This window comes from Mizuhopecten yessoensis, unplaced genomic scaffold (assembly GCF_002113885.1).
Source record: "Mizuhopecten yessoensis strain PY_sf001 unplaced genomic scaffold, ASM211388v2 scaffold8811, whole genome shotgun sequence".
In the NCBI taxonomy this organism is placed as follows: Eukaryota; Metazoa; Mollusca; class Bivalvia; order Pectinida; family Pectinidae; genus Mizuhopecten; species Mizuhopecten yessoensis.
Genome location: NW_018407733.1, coordinates 1,604,954 through 1,610,291, shown reverse-complemented (window position 1 = coordinate 1,610,291; position 5,338 = coordinate 1,604,954).

Sequence of the window (5,338 nt, the reverse complement as noted above, 5' to 3'; positions counted from 1 at the left end):
TGGCTATATCTGTTTCCTGACCAGTCCTCTAACGTGGCTATATCTGTTTCCTGACCAGTCCTCTAACGTGGCTATATCTGTTTCCTGACCATACACTACTGATATATGATACCAGTCCTCTAACGTGGATATATCTGTTTCCTGACCATACACTACAGATATATGATACCAGTCCTCTTACGTGGCTATATCTGTTTCCTGACCATACACTACTGAGATAATTATGATAACAGTCCTTTAACGTGGCTATATCTGTTTCCTGACAAGTCCTCTACCGTGGCTATATCTGTTTCCTGACCAGTCCTCTAACGTGGCTATATCTGTTTCCTGACCATACACTACTGAGATATGATACCAGTCCTCTAACGTTGCTTTATCTGTTTCCTGACCAGTCCTCTAACGTGGCTATATCTGTTTCCTGACCATTCCTCTAACGTGGCTATATCTGTTTCCTGACCATACACTACAGAGATATAATACCAGTTCTTATACGTGGCTATATCTGTTTCCTGACCATACACTTCAGAGATATGATACCAGTCCTCTAACGTGGCTATATCTGTTTCCTGACAAGTCCTCTACCGTGGCTATATCTGTTTCCTGACAAGTCCTCTAACGTGGCTATATCTGTTTCCTGACCATACACTACTGAGATATGATACCAGTCCTCTAACCTGGCTATATCTGTTTCCTGACCAGCCCTCTAACATGGCTATATCTGTTTCCTGACTAGTCCTCTAACGTGGCTATATCTGTTTCCTGACCATTCCTCTAACGTGGCTATATCTGTTTCCTGACCAGTCCTCTAACGTGGCTGTATCTGTTTCCTGACCAGTCCTGACCAAGTTATGTTGAGTACTGTGGACAAGATATTTCAGTATTACTAAAGAGGAAGGGAGAGCCCCCTCCTCGACAGTATTTATATTTACCCAATTAAAACTTTACTACCAGTAACCATAAGACCGTGCTATTGTTATTAATACATGTGTCTTGCTGCTATTTCCCCTTCATGATTATTAGCCATCAGTTAAAATCCAAAAAAGTATATTCGTAAAAGGGTTACTTTTACTTTAGTAATTGAATTAATTGGGATGTGTTTGTCCAGGTCGATTTTTTATGCAAAGTTAAATCTGAGGAAATATTTAAGTTATGTCGGGTAGATAACCCGTTACTAAATATACAGCGACAACCTAGCTCCCACACCAGCGTGTACAAGGTAACGATTGCACCCTTCACAAGATGCCTTACCTGATGGTGGCGACAAAGGAAGTGACGTTTCCCAGGTAAAATGATGAGATACGGTGTATGCCAAATGAAAGACGACAAGACGGCTGGTTATTGGAAGGGGTAGTCAAGTAACAGTCGGACATCTGTAGCGAAGAGATGATGGTGACACTTATTCAGTTTGTAATATCGACACTAGGAAGTGCTATGCTATGAACCTTATACTCTTACAATAGCAGCATTTTCTTCTTCTATAGGAATTAGAGCATAACGGAAGAGTGTATCGGTTTGGGTACCATCTTGAAATTAAAAACGTTGAAAACACGCTCAACAAAAGTCTTGTTACTTGGGTCAGGTTGCATGGCTATAGAAATCATGACGAGTACATTTTAAGAAATAGTTTGTTAATTCTCAATGAATACTTGACTTAGGCTGACCTATCCCATCTCCTTTTGGGACGATGTGTGGTCGGATTAGGCGTTCTGACCAATATGCATGGCAGATAGATGTCCAGCGTTGGAAAACTCTGAAATTTGAAAACTCAAAACCGATAAAACGACGACAAAATATTAACAAAAACAAAAAGGTTTAACAGACACCCACAAAATATACAAGGATGATAAGACCAAGTGTTCCAAAAGGTTTAGCGTCTTCTGGTTCATCGACGACACCCATCGTAAACATTTTACTCAAATCCTGGTAATGAAACGTTCCCGAAGAGGAATCTGGGGTGTTGACAAAAAAATCGTCATTTCAATCACAGAAGTAAACAGAATATCGACTTGCATCTCTCAAAACCGGATGCCTAAAGTTTGTCCGTCAGCAGTCGACATCTGATTGAATTGCGGTAATCGGAGCAGGTCCTTGGATATCGATTTAATATCCACATGGAAACACCGTATATGAAATAAACAGGGATTGAATTATTAAGAAAGTTAATAATAATGTCCATAACCACTGTGTGTTAACGACACCCGATATCGCTACTAGGCAGGCGCTGATCACACCAAGTGGGCTTCTGTTGCAGGTAAACATTTTTTTATTTTATTTTCCTTACTTCAGAGGCGTGTATGTTCTTAAGGCTTTTTGAATCAATTCCTCACATTTTCAGCAATGGCTTAAACCACAGAGAACATTCGTGTACGGGTCAATTTTTCTTCTAGACTTGCAAACACACCGCCTGGTATATCAGGTGTCTGAATTAATATTTGTAGTGGTTTTTTTTGGAAAAAATTTCAATACCTATAAGTAACTAATATGTAAATGCATTTAATACATTTATCGTACTTTCGAACTCGTTGTAAAATATGAGGAATATGCTGACATAATTTCATAGCATTGTACGGCGACTTGCAATTTGCATGATGCCGTACAGTAATATAAAAACAAACATTCCAGTTGCCGTACAGTTCAAGGAAATACGTTTGACGATATTTCATTTAATACAATGCTTTCACTGACACAATAAATGAGTGTAATGTAGATACATCTTTATTTAGTTGTAGGCAGTAAAGTATGTGGAGGGGAGTACTACAAGTGTTAATTCAGCCACGTACTATACCAGACTACGTGTTTGTAAGTCTGGAAGAAATATTGACTCATGTATAAACGTTTTCTATGGTTTAAGTAAACGCTGAAAATGTGAGGTATTGATCCAAAAAGCATCAAGCACATAACAGCCTCTGAAGTAAGGAAAATAAAGAAAAAAAAATCACCTTCAACTGCAGTCCACCTCGTGTGATCACCGCCTTCCTGATAGCAATATTCGGTGTCGTTAACACACAGCGATAACAATAGGAATATGGGTCTCGGATTTGCTTCGGTCTGTTTTGCCTTGGCGGGTGACTGGTTCACAACACTCGTATACTCATTCTTTCCTCGAACCTTTATCCGATATCTAAGTTATCTTAATGTATAACGATAAAAAAAGCCCAGAAGAAAGGTGCAAGAAAACACTGGGGTGATGTTTTTGTGAAAAAAAGAAAATGACGTTGGACACAACCCTAACACAAAGGGACAAACAGTCACCATGAACCAATACTACATCGTCATCATATACATAACATAACTAGGTTCACTGTTAATGCATTTAAACACGTGGTCTTTCTCACGTCAGATAACAAATAGAACAAGCCGGATACTTAGTTTTGCATATCAATGATTCATGTCGGACTGTAGCAGGCCTACAGGTCAAGGAAGGAAGTGTCCGCGGGCAAGTCAACACAACATTCAAGGGTAAAAACAAGTAAATATAACTTTCTACAAGATAGTCCAATTTCATTTATTTTTATTAAAACAACAGTTGAAACACGTGACTGATAGAAAAATCAATTAGTTTCAAGTTTTTATTCGAACTTTAGGCCTTAGGCCCATCAGTATATAATATATATATATATATACACAATACACAATGTATAGAGAATTATTGATTCTCTGAAATAAATACAATGGACATTGATATGTGAAAAAAATAAGGGTTTCTTAATTTGTTTGCTTCAAATATACATTTTCCTAGCATGCATAATCTTCACAATTTTGGACACTTAACAACTGGATAGCTTTAAAAACAGAAGGATTTTTCAAATAATATTTCTTAATAAACCATTCTCTAAGATTTTTACAATTACTGCAGATCAATAAAAGATGGTATTCATCTTTTACATCAGTGGAGTTACATTCTCTACAATGTCGTTGCTCCCTAGGTATATTTCTATATCTTCCAGCCTCTATAGCCAGTGTGTGGGTAGACGTACGAATTCTAGTAGTACAAATTTGATATTTTGTAGAAATATATTTGGTGAGATAAAACTGGAGAGAAAAAAACTGTTCCAAAAGGTGTTTATATAGGAAACATTTTGGTGAAATTTCTATAGAAGCTCGTATAGTCTGTTTACTTAAAAATCGTCAGTAATTTGACTCGATTTTCTCCGATAGAACCAGAATCAATATTGCCAGATGCTACTTCCTATTTTCGTGCTGTGAAAAGCCAACTTATCGTTTTATACCTATAAAGAGATATTTATACATATAAACTTTATTTGTTTTACAATAATGATGAAACACGTTATTTCAACGTATAGTAATCACTCTTGTTGGCCCGTATTTTATTGCACGTAGGGGTCTTATAAACAATAAAAATAGTTCATATAATCCTTTCCATGTGGGAGATATCTCTATCACACTTGAACATTTATTTTAAATATTTTGTAATAAATATATTTCATTTAAAGACATTTACATGTATTTCATTCAGAATTGTCTTTTCTTTATTTCAAGCTATATCTATTTCATTTTTTTCTAGTTCATTCCAAGTTATTCTAAGATGTTTTCATTTCATTTGAAATATTTTTATTTCATACTTCCGCAATCTATAGATATAAAGTGTTATGCTGGCTGACAATAATCCTAATACCTTTGGGCAATCGTTCGCGGACCATACAATTGTATATTCACGTTAAAGCCCTAAAGACATACTCTTAAAAAAAATCGTCACTTTCAGTATCGCAAGAGGCCATATGTACACAACACCAGTATGGAACGAAGCACCATCTAGTTAATAATTGGTAGAGTTCTCAGTAATGTATTTTCTTTGATATTTTTTACACTTCAACAATGGTACCCCCATGATTCTAGTAACTGGAAAAAATAATATTCAAATATAATCTAGAACAAGAGGCCCAAGAGAGCCTGTATCGCTCACCTGAATATTTAAGCAGTCATAGCAAAATATTCTCATTAAATATTATATTGCACTAAAAATATTTCCCTCGCAAACTTTGTTGGCTCCATCTGTTGAAACTACCAGCAAAATATTATTATAAGATTCTATGCTTTTTGATTCTTCTTCAGAAGTTGCTTGACATATTTTTCCCTGTGATCTTGTCAGTAGGTCAATGTCATTTTCCTTCTCAAATTGGTTAGCTCTATTCCAAAAAGCTACCAGCCAAATCTTATGAATCCATTCCTTTTAGTTCTCAAGAACAAATCCATTAAAATGTTGTTGACCTCTGTGACCTCTAAAGTAGGTTGAGGTCATTTTCATTTGCAAACTTTGGTGAGCTCTATCCCGGGAAGTCACCAGCCAAATATTATAATTTTATGCCTTTTAATTCTT